Raw genomic sequence first — 18,259 nt, 5'->3', positions numbered from 1 at the left:
TTTTTTTCTGGATGATTTGCCTGATGTTTTGTTCAATTACTTTCAAGTGCATCAGCAAAACACATTGCAAAATATAATAATTAACAATGCAACAACAATAAGCTGGCTCTTCCAATTTACTGATTGGCTACTGGTATGCATAGGAGGACCTCATATCAGCTTGGAACATATCTAAAGCATTAAATGGAACACTGAAAGTATAAAAACATGTAAAATAGCAAAAACTGTTTTGAAGAAACATTCCAAAAAAATCACACCCTAATTAGAAGCCTTCATGATTCCATGTCATGACGAATAGTGATTCAGATGGACTGATCCATCCAATCTATGATTGCTACTTGTCATATTCCTGTTGTGCCATATCTTTTACCCAAACTATAAATCCTACGCTGTGTTTTGCTTATACGTATGAGATATGCTTTCTTTTCTTACAAGATTTGGTTAGACAGATATTTACCTTTCAAGGAATTACAAAAGCATTTACAAAAACTTAAATATGGCAAGACAAATTTTCTTTGTATTTATTTAATAATTGTGCCTGTTTTTACATATCCAGTCTCGTGTTTCAGTCAGCTGGAAAATTAGCAGCAGGGTACAACTAATGCATACAATGCTAATGTTTCCTTGTTTCCTGTATTAATTTATTGCACAAGTGAAATTTTCCAACAGATTTTCAATGGGAACTCCTAAAATTTTGGAATGATTGAAAGTAATATGGTGTCAGTGGAGATAAATTCAATGATATTTTCAACACGTAGCACTTTGAGGAACATCAAGGTAGATTGATAATATTATTATTGGTGGTGCCTACAAGGTGTATATTGATGTCAGAGAACATATATTAAGGCATCAAATGTTGATCAAACACAGTATGCAAATGATTTATGATTAAGGACTGTGGGGTACAGATAGTTAAAAATAAAAATAGCACACACCACCGCAACTAGAACCAAGATTGTGGGCAAGATTTTTGGTAAAACTGACACTGAGCCCACTGGATTTATGTTATGTTCCTGGTTTAACTCTAGCATACTTTGTTACCCTCAATTGATAGGCTACAATACTGGTAATAAATATTACATTTTGGTAGCATTGCCTCTTGGCTCCCTGGTGCAATATCTGTTATTTAGAGAAGAGCTTAATGAGATTTTAACAATAAGGGCATCATTAACTTAAATAGGCACATGGGTGTCTTATCAATTGTGATGAATAGAAGGTGACTCCTACATGTTCAATTACATTATACAATAGGTTGTAATCAGGTCAGTATTGTCCTATTTAAATATGATGCATGCTTAATTTGCTTGTTATGCTGTCAACAACGAAATGTTTGATTTAAATTAACTGAAGGTACACAGTCTTTTTGGTGAGTGGTTTTCATCTAATCCAGGCTTTCATGTTTTTCTGAGTAGCTGAATTTAGTGGTCCTGGTATTTTTGTTATATATATGTTTTGCAACTAGAAATCCTGTTTTGGCTATTGTTGGCAATTGGGTTGGGCTGTATTTCTTGAGAAGTTGAGTAATATGTCATGACTCATTTGGCTTCAATAACATTTTAGGACAGTGAGTCCTTATTTAGTCCTGCCTATAAACTTGAGTACTGCCTTCTAGGGAATTTGTTTAAATTCAGTTTATTCTGAGTTTGTAGGCTTAACCCCAATATCAGACTGACAGCATAGCATTGTCACCAAAATTGCTGTGTGCGTGTGTTGGGGGTGTGTGGTCACTGTACCAGTGGAAACATGACCCACAATAATATAAAAAAAACTTTTAAAAAAGAAAATAATGGCTTTGAAAAATGGAAGGGATAAGGATAATTTCAGTTCACAAACTGGACATATTGTATAATGTGTATAATGTAACAACATCTGTGGCTTAGAGGACAACATTGTAAATACACAGATCCTTCAAATGACATGCTTGGGTAATGTAATTGACAGATTCAGTGGTGGATAATGCAGAAATGAGTGCAAAAATTCATTGGTATTTCAATGTCAGCTAGCACATTAAAAAAACCAAGGTGTAGTGTTGACAAGCTCAGTCCTGCAGTGGCATTACATAACGGAACAGTGGAACCTACTAAAAGCATGACTTAAATCAAAATGGTGAATAAACAGAAATATTTAGCAAAACATTTGTCTCTAGAATTCAGATAAATGCTTTGCTAAATGTTAATGTGCAATGTGCCTTTTGTCTAGATTCACACTGTGAAGACCACTCATGTGATATTGATTAGTTTGATTTCTGTTGGGCAATTGAGGATCACAAAACCCATTTTGCTATAGGCCACGAGGAGAGTGGAAAGTCAGTGATAGCTGTTTTATGTTTAAAATATATTTTCATAGAATACGATATGGATAATAAAGGATAGTTATAGCACAGTCATGCATCCTATCGTATAAAGTATTAATACATTTCCCATAAGTAGTGGAGGGTGTCCTCAGTAATGAACTAGTAAGAATAATAAATAATACCACAAAGACACTGGGTCTGCATATAGTACCCATCCCTTAATCATGCAACAACACTATAATAACACTTTATTATGATGTAATTAAAACAGTATAAAAACACACAATACATAACTCATGCATTGTCAAACAATCATTTTCCAATCCAATTGTTTTGCATAAAATGTATTTTATCCTGGACACTATATTTTGTCCTGGACTATTCCGCTATATATATAGCTTCTTCAGGAGAAACGCCAATGGTAGTACATTCTATAATACAAAATTCAGCTCAACATATTATCTGATATTATTATCTATATAACTGTAATATTATCTCAGCAAATTCAATTAAAGAGTATGGAGTTAGGCCCAGCTATAGTGTTTTCTGAATTTGGGATAACGCATAGATGAATTGAAATAACAATGACTCTGCATTGTAACCCATCAGCTGTAAGCTTAATAGTGGTAGTTATTTTTATTACTAATATTATTATTACAGAGTATTTATTTAGGGCCATCATAAAACACAGCACTGTACAAAGTCCATAGGTATGTCACTAGCTGTCCCTGAAAGGAGCTCACAATCTAATGTCTAAGGTCAATTTTTGTGGGGTAACCAATTAACCTAACTGCATGTTTTTGGAATGTGGGAGGAAACCCACGCAAAAACAGGGAGAACCTGTAAACTCCATGCAGATAGTGTCCTGGCCGAGATTCGAACCTGGGACCCAGCGCTGCAAAGGGCAGAGTACTTACCTCTTAACCACTGTATGTTAGTTTTTTTATTACAGTATGGGATGCCTGCAACATATTAAGAATCTAAAGTTATTCCCAGAAACACTTTCAAAACTATTAATCGATTATATAGTTTATTTAAATAAATTATTTACCCATTAATTCATAAAAACAAAATAAAGACTTACTGCTTTAAACATGCTTGTGTTGTGTTCCCTAGAAAGAATTCTTAGTATTTTCCCAATACTACTCAGCACATTATTCTGCATATTGTATGGGCACTCAAGCTCAAAAGTTACTAAAAACCAGCAGTTTTTAAGGATGTAAATTATATAGTAAATTAAAACTCAGGCAACTTACAATTAAATATTATGTAGCTGTATTTTATTGAAGTTGTAAACACTATAAAAAGATGATTTGCTCCCTAAAGGCATGCTGTAATCCTCAGAAATATGCAGTATCACACAAGTTACACTATATCCTTCTCTGTCAAAATTCAATCCATCAATGTGTGTTTATTTTTCAGATCTAAGCTATGTGTTTTATAAATACCTAAGTAAATACTGTTTTATTTATTGAGATGTTTTCTCTGCTACCAAAGGAATAAATAAAGTGCAAGTCTATCACTTTGTAAAAGGTTTATGAAGCACCCAGGCATAGCTATAAATCTGGCTTTCTGTACACATTTACAGTTGGTGTCATACGAGCCATTACACCTAGCCCATGATTCCTAGTTAGTTCTGATTACAAATGGCCAACATATGATATTTTTTTGCATTGTCAAGGCCTCTAAAGGCAACTAATAAGCATTTTTCAAAATGATTATTAGTGCATGCTTTATGTGATAATTTTAGGAATGATGTACAGACAGGCTAAATATTTTGTTATTATTAATATACAGTATTTATATAGCGCCATCATATTACGCAGTGCTGTACAAAGTCCACAGTCATGTCACTACTCATCTCACTGTCTGTCATCAGCTACTGCCTGTTCTGTTCCATGGAAATGGTAAAGGGAAAAAGGGAGGATATGCAAGAAGCGTCCTCCCCATTACAGCTGTTCATCACTTACTGGACCTGATTTATTAAGGCTCTCCAAGGCTGGCGAGAATACACTTTCATCAAAGAAGCTGAATGATCTAGCAAACCTGAAATGGATTTTGTAAAAGTGATTAGCTATTTCTTAGCAAATGTTTTCAATTCTGGACCAGATCCATTCCAGGTTTGCTTGATCACACAGCTTCATTGCTGAAAGTGTATCCTCTTCAGCCTTGGAGAGCTTTTATAAATTAGGTCTATTGACTTACCAGAACTCCGATGGGTACAAAAGAACTGTACAGTGTACAGCACAGCGTCTCCCCTTCATTTTTCCCAGATCCATTCTCTGCCCTGAGTAGTGATCCATCCTTGATGGGTTCCATATTCATACACACTCCTTCTCTACAGACCCCCCCAGACTGGGGTTACTTTGGAAGGGATAAAACTCCCTCCCCTAACGATGGCCCTTGCCACTATTGGGGGTGGGTGAGGGTCTGCTTTGCCCAGGGAGGAGGACTTTATGCTTTTTGTCATCTAATTAGTTGTATCCTAATTTTGTAACTGTTTTAAAGATACTAACTACATAATTACAGGTAAATGTTGAGATTCTATATCTATGTGTTGAACACAGCTTTTAGGTAAATTTTAAAATATGAAGTTGTATCAAATAGACAGATACAAAGTCAATGGCCTGATACAGCAGCTGTGAGTTTGTTACCACCGTAACAGTTACATTGGTGGCAGTACAGTTATTCATTATGCTTTATGCACATTTATTATATGTTCTTCTTATACTATGCTGACTTCTTTTATACAATATTAACAGCTACAGGCACAAAAACATTTATTTGAATATAACTAAATTGTGTGCACCAAATGTCTTAACAAACCCAGATAATCAATTACTCGGCTGCATATAGTAAGAGCAACAGTTCTTCATCTGTATTAATGGAAATTTATGCACAGAGACAAAGTGCAAGAGTTATTGGATTACACACGGATCTGGAGGAATTATACAAAGGACACCAAGATTTAAGTAAGAATGCACATGCCTCATGTATTCAGTCAGTTTTTATTTATCCTGGATTGAAGTTTTCAGAAATAGATTTAAAGTCAAAAGATATCTATTTGTGGATTAGCCTGCATGTGTGTTATCTGCTGCTCACCAGCAGAATTTCCTTGTCACTACTGTCTGCCAACACAGCCTATTCATAGCTGCCATCTGCAGCCCAGCCCAATACTTTTGATGTATATTAATTTCCACTGATCAGAAGCACCATTTCCCTGTCCTAGGTCTATGGTACAATTTCCTTTACAAATGATATATTAACTGATGAATACAAAAAATGTCCCTTTTACTGAAGTTTGGCAACACTATCTAATTTACCTGTAACAAATATCTCTAATTACAGCCTAGTCACATGTGCTTTTACTGTCACAACTTTGTACTGATATTTCCACTTCTAAGTGCCATAATGCAATCATTAAAATAATCAATAAATATTTACTATTCAGCAGCACTATGTCCCTGTCATTGATGCTGACACTTTTACATATACTACAGCTACTACTTAGTAGCACAATCTCCCTGTCATTGCTGTTTGGCACTAACTCCAATAGGTATAGTTTTGGAATCCCTTGTGCTTGTCACTATTTTCTATACATATGTAACACCCATTGCATAAGCATCATAGTGTAATTAGGTTTTTTGTTTCTTTGTTAAATGACAGTTGGACCTAAAATGGTACTGAAAAAGAAGATGTGAAGGCTGAAGATTTATACCTAAAAGTTCTATCCAATTCTTCAGGATATACAAAATACTGACTACTTGGTATTGTGGGAGCCACTCAAAGAAGCTGCCATTGCTTACCTGGTTGGTATTCTTCCGCTTCAAATACCCTTTGAATCACTGACCCTGAAGGAGTGTGCAGCCTACATGTCCAGCTAATTGAGGCGCAACTCCGTGCATGTTTCAGATACTAATGAAACTATTGAAGCCAAATAAATCAGCTTTAGGTCCAAGCAATTCACATTCTTTACAATGCATTCAACAATGGCAGCATGCATAATCTTAGTATAGGTCTGCTTAAAGTCCTATCAATTACTGTTGATATGCAGGCTTACCACAAAAATATTGCTTGGTCTATAATATAAGTGACTGTCCAAGCCATGATATGTATAGAAAGTTTACAATTTGCATATTGTTATTCAAAGAATATGATTGCAGTTTTAACTTTGTACGAGAATATGCTTTCATATATGCTTTCTCGTATATGCTTTCAATAAACCTTGAATATTTTTATGCTGTGAACATATGCATTACTAAACAGTAACAATCACTATAGCTCACTACAACTGGTCCTACAACACATTGAAACAATAGTAACCAATATTCCTTTAGAAGTCTTACCATTGATCTATTACAATTTGATCCTATTGATGTGTTGATCTTTGAAGCATGTTTTACTCAACCACAGAAGATTTCCTAACACAAATTACGTAAGTGCTGAGTGTTTAAATGTACTTAGCAGGTAACGATGGGTGCTAGGTAGCTGTAATTAGCATAAAAGCTGTTTGAGGAAGAAATGCTAATCACTAAGACTTTTGCACATCTCTTAAGAGCACTCTTTGTACAAGGTGTCTCTCTCCTCTAGGTAATTTATTCTTTCACAAGGTCAGTCAAACACTCCTTGTCCTACTTCTCTTATTCATTTGTGAACACTATGAAGAGGAGTCCAAACCTGAAATTAACTACTTGCTTGCTGGCTGTCCAAATAGTTTAACATATTAGCTTCCAGTAACAAATGTTTAAGGACTGAGAAAAAGCCAAGTGGGATTTTGTTGAACATTTGGCAAAGTGTGACAAAAGAAATGTGGTAATTCCAAGATCTTCTTGAACTGGACCCCTTTACAATTAGGTAGACCTAAAGTTGACATTTGAGTTTACAGTTCTGCTTTGCTACACTTCTGAATCCATGGAGCTTATTCCAGCTGTTTCAAGCTTTGTTCTGCAGCTGATCAGTTCTATGTGGCAGTGACACTTAATGACTGCCTCTGTCAATACTAAAGGTCAATAGTGAAACTCATTCAAACATAATTTTTATTGCCACAGCTGTTTAAAATTAGTGTTAGATATAAAAAGGTTTGCAATAGCTACAAAATATTAATCATCTATCTAAAAAGTATCATTTAGGATGTTTGCCTTGTGGATAAAAGAACATCCTTTTGCATTGACATTTGTAAAGTCCATAGAACTTGTCATATTAGCTCTCCATTTAAAGCTCTTCTTTGTCCAGCATGGCAATGGAGATAATTCCACCATCATTAAAGAGGTGCAGTCATGTGCATTTGGCAGTATGTATATTTTGGCAGTTGTTTGAAAATTGCAGCCTGCCTGGACAGAATGATTTTATGAAAAGTACAGGAGCTCATCAGGCAATGGAATGGAACAGTGGCATGTAATTGAAGGAGCTCATTATCAATCAGATCCAAGTCTGTCAGGAATACAGTTTATTAGTGTCAAATGCATTTATTTAAAGATGGAATATAGCTCCTAAGACATAAACGTGTTTGATATTTTCTGTTGTATAGAATTTTCCTTTACATTTTTCATCCCATGCTTGGAAAGTATAATGATGTTATCTGTTAAAGGGTCAGTCCACTCAGAAATAAAAATTCTGTTTTGTAAGTGGCAACTGGAAAAATTGGTCACTAGAATGTAATATCTGCCACAGTTGATTTTCCAGCACTGCCTCCCACTGTATAAATTACTGTATGGGTGTTAAACCTTTGCTTAAGGATGTTCTTTTTCATTTACAATATAGAAAATGTTGCGTTAAAATGAAACAGCAGGGTGGAATGAACTGAGAATCCATGTTTGCTATAGATATAAAAGGCCAATGTGCCCATGGGCTTATGCAGTCTTCCCAAGTTTAAAAGAGAAGCTATGTTCTAGAAGTTGAGCTTATGAAATGACAGGCAGAGGGCAAAGGACTAGTCACTAGTTTTGTCTATGGTCTTTTTGCTGTTAAACTTTCTCCAACAAGGCCTCCATGTCATAGAAATTACAAATTACCTAATCTCAGACCACCAAACAGACAGCAGTGCATTTGATTTTACTCAAATATACAGTTATGAGGCTGCAAGCCTAGACATGTTCATGTACCAGGAAGTGCACTGCTGCTAAAAAATTCAAATCAAAGTACTGTGTTGGCACAATTTAACACTTCTAAAGATTCTCTATAACAGAGCAGATGGCAGTATGTTCTTAGCATGCAATAATTATTTAAATCAGGTATATATATTATACTCACTATAGCTAGGAATAACAATATATTCTAGTATGTACTGGTGCTTTTATGTGCATGGTTCTATTTATTTATTCTTACATTACATAATTATATAATTGCTTAATTCTTGAATAAATTTGAATTCTAATTCTTGAACAGCACTAGCTGTATACATGTTGATTGTGGGATAAAAAAATTGCAAAAAGGGCTTTATTCTGCAAGTACTTACTTTATTAGGTAGATCCCAAATTAGAACCAGTTTACTTTGGTCCAATATACTGCATCAAAATGCATTTGAAGTAAAAATCCTTAATATTTTTATGTGGCTGGTTGACATCTATATGGGACATCTTAATTTGCTTTTAAATATTCGACATGTAGTCTTTTTGTTAAATTTATTTTTGAATTTTAGAGAAAAAAAGGCTGCAGTCAGTCTATTTCTACAGAGAAGCCTGTAGCAAGAAATATGCGGAAGGCAGCATGACAGGGTGCACGGACAGACACGAGGCATGGGGTGGGGGTTGGTTTGAAAGAGTTAAAAGCTAGTCTGGGTGGAAAGTAAGGAGGGGGAGAAGGTCGGGTCGGAAATAGAGGGGGAGGAGACAGGAGAAGGTAAAAGGAGAGTCAAACGGAAGTGAGTCACATTTTTTGAAAAGAAGAAGTTGGGGTGGGAGTGTTTTGCAGCATGGAGTCGATCGACGCCTTAATGCGCCAACTTAGGGCCGCGGCGGCCTCACAAGGTGAGGCCTGGTTGCGGGAGAGAGTACAGGAGGCGGTGGGGGGGACAGACAGGGGTCAGCAGTTAGATAGGTTAGAGGGGCTGCGGCCACGGAGAGACAGGGCTCCGGTGCGCCTGAGCCCAGAACCTTTTGCAAGGACTCAGCGCCATACTGGGAGCCCCATTAGGGACCCTTCTAGCGGGGCCACTGGGTGGCGTTTGCCCGGGTCTGGTCCTAGGCTAGGGAGGAATCCCCGTCGCCGGCGGAGTTCTGGTAAGGGGGCTGCGGCTGCCAGGGAGCGCAGCCCACTCGGTAAAGATGGTGAGGCCTTGGAAGGGGAGGCCTCACCTGGGGGCCGTGTCCCCCGTGGAGAAGGGCCTAGAAGGGCTTCCCATGCCCTGGGGGCTGTGGCTGAGAGGGGGCTCAGCCCCTGTTTGCAGCCGGGTGAGGCCTTGACTGCGGGGGCCTCATCTAGTGCTGGGGTCTACCGTTCTGGGGGACCCAGGAAGGCGGTGGATAACAGGGGGGCTGCGGCTGGCAGGGAGCGCAGCCCCCTTTCCCCTAGGGTGATTTCGGCGCACAGGCAGGCCCTACCTGAAGCCGGGGCCTCGAGGACCTTCCGAGGACGCAGCAGGGGGGATCCAGGCGGTTCCAGGTCCCGATTTGGAGGAAGCCCGGCGTCAGGCTGGGCCTAGCGTGGGGAGCCGCGTGGCCAAGATGGCGGCGGCTTCGAGATTTCAGGAAGAAGACGCGGCGGCCGGAAGTGACGTAGGATGTCGCGCCGCGTCATCAGGAAGACCCGGAAGATGGGCGGAAGTGGACGGCGAGGCTCCCCTGCCGGAAGGGGAGCTGACATCTTCAGGAGAGGAGTCAGAGGCGGGCCAGGCAGCGGGAGCGGAGCGGGGCCCATCCGGTTCCGGACCTGCAACCTAGTCGTTGGTTGGAAAATGTTGGGATAGTAAGTGTAAAGGTGGTTATTTAAAAGGTTAATTCAAGAAATAAGCTGGTTAATTAAAGTTATTATTGGTTATTATGGTGTTTACTGTGTTGTTGTTGTTTGTTGCTTGTTTGTTTGTTTATTTGTTTGTTTGTGTTGGTTTGTGTTTTATTTGTTTCAGTGGTTATATTTATTTGTTTATATTTAAATATGTGTTAATTATTATTTGATACATAATAATAAGTTATAAAATTGTTGATTATATTTATTAATAAACGGCTGCTTGCCAGATATTAAAATGCATATCGGTGTAGTGTGTTGTTTTGAGGTTAAGGTGGGGAAGAAGGACAAGAAGGGAGCTGGCAAGAGAGAAGGTATGTCAGGAAGTATGGTGGGGGGGGGGGAAGGTGAAGGGGCAAGGTACGGGCTACCCTAGTCATGTGTAATCTCTATGTATTGAGTGGATGTGGTCTACTACTTGCTGTTTAAGTGTGCCCTTAATTCAGTATTTGCAGGACGCAATAATGCATACTTTAAGAATTATTTGGTGAACATTTGAACCTTTTTTTCTGCCCATATAGGCTTTTGCATTGTGAAAGATTTGTCTACCCAGACCGTTGGGCCTAGAGGTTGGAAAGAAGCAAAGATCTCTCCTCCCGGAAACTATTCCTAAATATGTTGGCTGCTGGCCCACAAATGAAACGTAATAAGTAACTGGAAAACATAAACCAAAATGTTCTATGTTTTCCTGCCTCAAAATATAAAGACTGAGACACCATTTGAACCTAACCTTTGATTAAGTTGACATTAAAGAATGATTTTGTATTTGAGGTATTTGAGACCATCTATGCTTTTGCTATACCTCAATTCTTTTTTTGCATTTAAAAAAGTGACCGGTTCCTATCATTTTTTTACACACTTTCATGCGTAAAGGACCACATCTGAGTAGAAATGAGTGAAGGATCTTATTTCTATGTAAGAGTGCTTAGAACTTATTTAGGGAGGATCAACACAAATAGTGGTACTGTACCACTTGTAAAGTGTTAGCAGTCAAATAGCGCTACTTATATGTCTTTCAAATTTAGGTAAAGAAAATAGTCAGATTTAATAAATTTACTGTCTGTATGACATTACTATGTAGGTGCACTGATTAAAACTAAAACCAAAGATAGGAGTATTTATAAATATAACCTGCAGGAATCAAATGACAAATACTAGTGCTCATAAGATCCAAGTTTGAGATAAAAAAAGAAATCATGGAATCAGGAACACTGTCAATGCTAAAGATCAATATTGATAACATTGTTTGGAATAGGAAAATGCATCTACGCAAATCATATGAATCAATTAAAATAGGTATTGCAAGGACTCAAATGACACATACATTTATCTTTGTTCGTTTGCTAGCATTTTAAATTAATTTACACTGTATATAAAAAAATTAATTGTGCTTATATTAGTTTTATGTGCAAAAGCACAAACTTGTGTTATCTTTAAGTAGATCTTTATTATCAATCTATAATTTATTTTCTATCTATAAAATAATGAATCATAAGTAAAATAAAACAGAAGCCAGTTATGCTTTCTAGGAACAATTGGACCACTCCTCATTCATTGGCACTGTGTAATTCACTAGCCTTTATTGAAATGATTTGTCTTCCAAATCAATTTTGGTCCTTGCCATACAAATTCTATAAAGTGTGTGTCGTCTGGTATGCAGATAACCTTCTTATCCTCCAATTAAAATCTATGTTTGAGGAGTCTTGAAGAATGAAGTAATTGTGTGAGACTTTCTGATAAAAAACAAAAAACTAATAAAAACATACACACTATACAATTTGAAGAGCATGCTAAAAGATATATGCTAAACAAAAGCATATTAACAAGTACTAATGAAACTAAAACAGTTTAGAAAGGCATGACTGGTGATGCTAAATTGTAAACTAAGAAAAAGAGTAGTTCACTCAGTCAAACTAAATTGTCTAAAGAAGAGCTCACAGGGCAGGGCAATAAATCATACACAACAAAATATACAAAGATAAAAACACCTCAGACTCAAAGTTAACATAAAGCCAGTGGATAAACCAAACACTTCCAACATAGCAGAGATTTGTAACTTTCACATACCTTTTGATATGAGGGAAAGCCCCAGAGCCAACATCAAGAGCAATCTCATTCTGGGGTCCCGATGCTAATGTTGAAAGCTAAACATATCCTAACCAAATAGTCAATACATCCACAATGGGACTCATAAATCCATCCACAAGGAAACACAATGGTATTCAAATAAACCTAGTGCACCCCACAATACACTCAGTTGTTAATTACCTAATGTCAGCATTCACACTCCATTCAAACTATAAAAGACAACTTGAAGATCAGTTCCAGCACTGGTCTGCAGAACAATTTTACTTCTTACAGTAATTTCATCTGCTAATTCATAGCTTTAATTCTACTATAGCAAGCCCCCACTCAGCCTTGGGGGACTAGTTGCCCCTCCCAACACAGGGTTGCCCCCAGGACCTCTGTGCACAGGGAATCCGACTTTTCCTCAATCATTCCCTGGTGGGAATCAATCACTGGACCTGGAACATGCCCACAAGGGAATGTTTGAGGGAATGTCAGATTCCCTGTTTTATAAATAGAGCCATTTGGGTCAATTATTTCTGTACAAATGAAATATTTTTCTTTTTTTTCTCAGGTGAGTTAACAGACATACTTTAAAGTAAAGCTACTTTTTCTGTATAAACTACTCTATTGTTCACTCCTAGGATGGAATGGTGCCTCTAGAGTATCTGCTACATTTACAGTCCTTTTTTCTGCATTACGCATCCTGGGGAAATCTGCTGTACTTTTTATAATCTTCTTCTACATGATACTTGGCACACTTGTTTTCATTTCTGCGTTTTGATTTCTCATTTCATAAAACCAATTCATTTTTTTGACACATTACCTCTTGGTTGCAATAAGTGCATAGGATGACCCCAAGGTACCATGAATGAGGGATATCGGACCTGAGCCGATTATCGGGCGAGAACCGCTGGACGTCTGTATGTAGCTTACCACTTACCTTATAGATTGTAACTCTTGTGTTATATTACTTGCAGATAAAGGGTACACATATTGCTAATTTTTTAAAGCGGTGTAAAGCAAAATGCTTTTAAAGCATTATAAACTTGTTTCAGAAAAAAATGATCCTGGCTCGCTTTATGAAAAATGGTAAACCCAAAATGTGTTTTGTAACCCTTGAACTTAGCAAACCTTTATGTGCTGCTATATTCTTTTAAAAAGGTGGACCGGTAAGTAGTGTTAAAGAATAGAAAGATAAATGATTACAAAATAAATGATTACATGTGGATAAGTCTACTTACTGGATCTTTGAAGATGAACAAATGAGCAAAGTTCAAGTACAGATTTTTAGAGGGTGGACAACCATTCTTTTTCTATCCCAGCATTATACTATATTAACAATATATTTAATTTTATAATTAAATGCAACAGTTTCATAGGAAAATCTGAATCCTAGGCAAAATATACACCTGTTGCATTAATTATATGAATCCCTAATCAAAAGATCATTTGATCTCTGATTTTTTTTAGGTTTCCCCGAACATGTTTGCCAATAATGCCAAAAGAACCAAGTATAGGTTAGATGTAAATGTGGCAGACACATAAGGCAACAATCACTATAATACCAACATGATTGGAACAGTTGTGCATTCACAACAACACTGAAGTGCATGAATTGCATGTGACATGATGTTAAGCTTAACAAGTAAACATTTTACTACAAGCCTGTATTAAGTAAACTCGAATATCTGATTACCCGATTAACAAAAGATCCCTGGTCCAGCCAAAATACAATAAAGCAAATCTGACCCTAACAGCAGCAAGATGATTAAAAAACATTACCTGATCTGGAAAGGTCAAATCTGAAAAGAATGAACAATGTGAAACTATTACAGTAACACTGCTGTATATCCTCTACTTGAGATCAAGGTTTCCATAATAACAGTGACTGCTTTTTGTGGATAATATACTGTAAATAAACAAATAAAAGTCACAAATTTGAGAGGAAAATGCATAGAACAATATATAACATAATGAATCTACATAACTATTCTGGATGGTTAGTATGGGTTAAATAGTACACTATTTACAATCTAATATAAATGGGATTTTACAGGAATTGCCCTTTTTCTCATTTTATTTCTGGAGCTGAAAATGTTTCTAAAATCAGGCAGTAGACATTCACTGTCTGTTTTTTTTTTTTTTTTTTTAAAGCAGTTAGGTACATCCACTTCATATATCCACAAATGCTACTGATAAAAATTATGGTTAAAATGAGTAAGTTTTACTGGAGCATTACTTTTGTACTGCATTTTTGTAATGTGTATTCTGGTAAGGCAAAGCAACTGAACACTATAACTAAATAACTATTATAAATTAGTAACTAATTAAAAGATAGATCCTGAAAAGTAAGGCTAGGTACACACATGAAATAATTGTCCTTGGAAAGCATCTTTCACGTACATACAGCACCTTTCAGCTCTATGATGAGGGGAGGCGGGAGAACGACGGAGGGACACCCCGCTGCACTCTTCCCTTCACTTTCATTATGAGAGTTCCTCGTCCATGGATCCAGATGGCAGGATATGTGACATTATGTGGTTCATCACCCATGTCTAAGGCCTCCAAGTACTCTATAGAAAACTTCTACTGCTCATCTTTGTTAACTGTAGTAGAAAGAAAACTGCAGCAGTATTGTTTCCTTATGAGATTTGGGCTACTTAGCATTCCATAGGATCTTGCAAAAAGAATTATGACCGTACCCTCTGCTTTTTTTCAGTATAATATAGTGGTTCAAAGGAAACACACTAAAAAGTGGACGCTGCTTTTTAGATGCAAGATTGTTGTGCTTGTATACATATTGTTGTGTGTTGTGTACAAAATACTAGGGTGTATTATGTGTTTCTTTATTAAATTAAAGATGTAAAAATGTCTACAGAACGTTGAACAGGCAAGTAAGCACTAATAACAATGGATACATCAACAAACATGCATACCTAAACAAATAATACACTATTGCCCTACAATACGCATATAACAATCATTTACACAGTTATTTGTTACTTAGCTTCATATCAGGGACTTAATTTCAAAAGGTTTACTTGGTTAGGACACAGCTATCTCTGCTTCTCCTTTATTGTCTTTTCTCATTTGTGTGTCCTCTTTATCCCATTCAGTCTGTATCAGTCTGTATGTCTTATCATTGTCGCACCTGGTTTACCCACCCCCACTTCCACTACCTGGAAATTGGACAATCTGGGCATACCAGTCCATTTCTAAATAATTAAAGAGCTAAATATTGAAAAAAAAACTTAAAACAAGCCTATGACCCCATTTTTTACTTCATATAAAGAGAACTTTTTTTTAAATACTATTTTTTTCAATTTGAAGTGGAAACCTCTCCTCTTCGTTCTTTTCCGCTGTGGCAGTAAAGACTGAATAGGAAACCCAAAGACTCCTTGGATACAAAAGTCACATATCCTAGGAGGCTGTGGGCTGCTCCTTCAGTGCATGCCCGATATTACATAGCAAATGGTTATTTATAAGTGGCATTCATAATCCCATTTCTCTAAAAAAATGCTTCTACAAAATCAAACATGACCCTACTGTTTTCAGACATTGTTAAAACATTTTCTTTTCTTCTTTCAGAGTTCCTAAAAGCAACTTCACCATTGCATGTGTGCTTTAAATAAGTCCCCTCTGGTACATAAAAAAGATTCAATTATCTGGTCTGTCATAATACAAGGGTCATACATAAGTAAGTTTCTGCAAAATCATCAATATAAACAGGTTAAACAGCAACTGCTAAGAGTCATCTAACACTGTGTATCGCATTGCATGCTGGAGTCCGACATTGCTTCTTTTCCTCTCTCCATAGGCAGTTGATGAATTCCTGTAATGCTCAGAGTTCCAGCTGATTGAGATAATGATCTCTACACAGACAACATCTGTAGTCCACAGGATGAGAAGCTATGAACGATTAAGGGTACTTCGTTACTATTATAAATTACTAATTCTTTTAAAGAAACATTTAGCTTGTTTATGAAAAAAATGCATTTATGTTATTTTGGTTTGGGCATTGCATATTTGTGTTTTAATGTTATGACACAATTATGTGACAAAAACCCCAAGCACTGATGAATCACAGGGAAAGTAAACTGCAGCATTCTAAAACATATGATGGTATGGAACAATACATAAAACTATAAAACAATTATTTGTTGCTGTATATGTGAACATCATAGATTTATTATATACACATTAGGAACAATGAATGAAGTGTCCATCATTTAGTCATATAGAGTAATACCAGTAATAGTAGCAATTCAGGATAATATATTCAGTTTAACATGAATTCAGAGACACCACAGTAAAAAAAGATGGTAGCTACAAGTACTCTTGCCAGATAAGGGAAATGTTAAAACAGTGAACTGGAAGTAGTCTAAGGAGGCAAACTCTAAGTACTAGACCAGTATTTCTTGACCTTTGTAACATAGTCGAACCCTTGAAATAGCTTTCAGGTCTTCAAGTAACCTCTGATATATTTGATATATCCACAAATCACAGTGCATTAGTGTGGTGGTCAGTAGGAAGAATGTCTCTTACATTAGTGGCCATTGGAAAAATGTCACTGTTACAGATAGCCATCATTGATATCAGATAAACTGAGTCACAAACTGTGCTCATTGCTCAAGGAACCCATAGCAATCTCTTTAGCAGGGGTGTCAAACTCTGACCCGAGGGCCAAATTTGGCCCCCCAAAGGAATTTTTTTGGCCCCCAAAGGAATTTTAAATATGAATTGCAGCTGGCCCGCCACTGCATTGAAATAGTGCCGCTACTACAATTCCCGGCATCACTCACCTATATAGACCAGTTTCCTCTCTGTCTATGCATGGCCCCGCATTGGACTGTTTTATAGACGCACAGAATTGTAGTAGTGGTGCTATTTCAATGCAGTGGCGGGCCAGCTGCCCTTCATATTTAAAATTCTATTGGGGGCCAAAAAATATCCTTTGGGGGCCAAATTTGGCCCTCAGGTCAGAGTTTGACACCCCTGAGGGTGTTCCAGCCACTCATACTCATAGGCCCCGCATTGGACTGTTTTATGACGCAGGGAATTGTAGTAATGGTGCCATTTCTCTATAGGCTTGTTCCAGATTGAATGTTAAGCAAAACCTCTTTGTTTCTATATGAAAAGGTTTTATATCTAATGAGAAGGAAAAACTTCCTCAATTTTTTTCAATAAACTTCAAGTTTGGTCCGCGACTTTGTCTAAGTTATTAATTTTGGCCCTCTGTGTATTTAGGTTTGACACCCCTCCTCTGGACGAACCCTAAGGTTCCACAGAATCCTGGTGGAAAAACACTGTAATTGACCTTACTGCACCATTAAACTGTTTTTGCAGGTTGAAAATAAAAACAAACAAACAGAAAAAACAGACAAAGAAAAACAAACTCACTAAAACATAATAACCTCCATGTTTTTTTCTGACCTGGTACTTAGTGTTAGTGTTTAGCATCCTAGGCATCCTTGAACAGTGGTCTCCCACCTTTTGGAACTCAGGGACCACTACGTTTACGGACTCAGGATTGTGCATGCGCGGGGAGCCGCACGTCACTCAAAAGAGAAGAAACTTCCCCCAGAGTGGGGACGTCAAAATGCCAGAACCTCACCACTACGAGGCTCGGACCTCTGATGGTCCAGAGACACAACCCAACCCACCTGAGCATGCCATGCGTACAGGGGACATGGTTCGCGGCTCTGGCTGGTGCGCCCCCTCAGCAAGGTCCTACTCCTGACCTTGCTGGGGGGCACACCTGTCAGAGCCATGGACCCCTGGTTGGCGACCACTGCTCTAGAGAGGAAAACTGCCCCAATGTAAACATATTTTACTGTATTCTGTGCCCTGTCCAATTAGACTTCAAGTTTCTGTTTAGAATGTTACCTCTCTTTGTGTCTTTGATATCCTTGAAAACTGCTCATTAACATGACTGGGGCAAGCCATAGCCGTGCA

Source organism: Pyxicephalus adspersus, chromosome 1 (genome assembly GCF_032062135.1).
Source record: "Pyxicephalus adspersus chromosome 1, UCB_Pads_2.0, whole genome shotgun sequence".
Taxonomy (NCBI): Eukaryota; Metazoa; Chordata; class Amphibia; order Anura; family Pyxicephalidae; genus Pyxicephalus; species Pyxicephalus adspersus.
The sequence above is the reverse complement of the archived record's forward strand: the minus strand, read 5'-3'. Positions refer to the sequence as shown.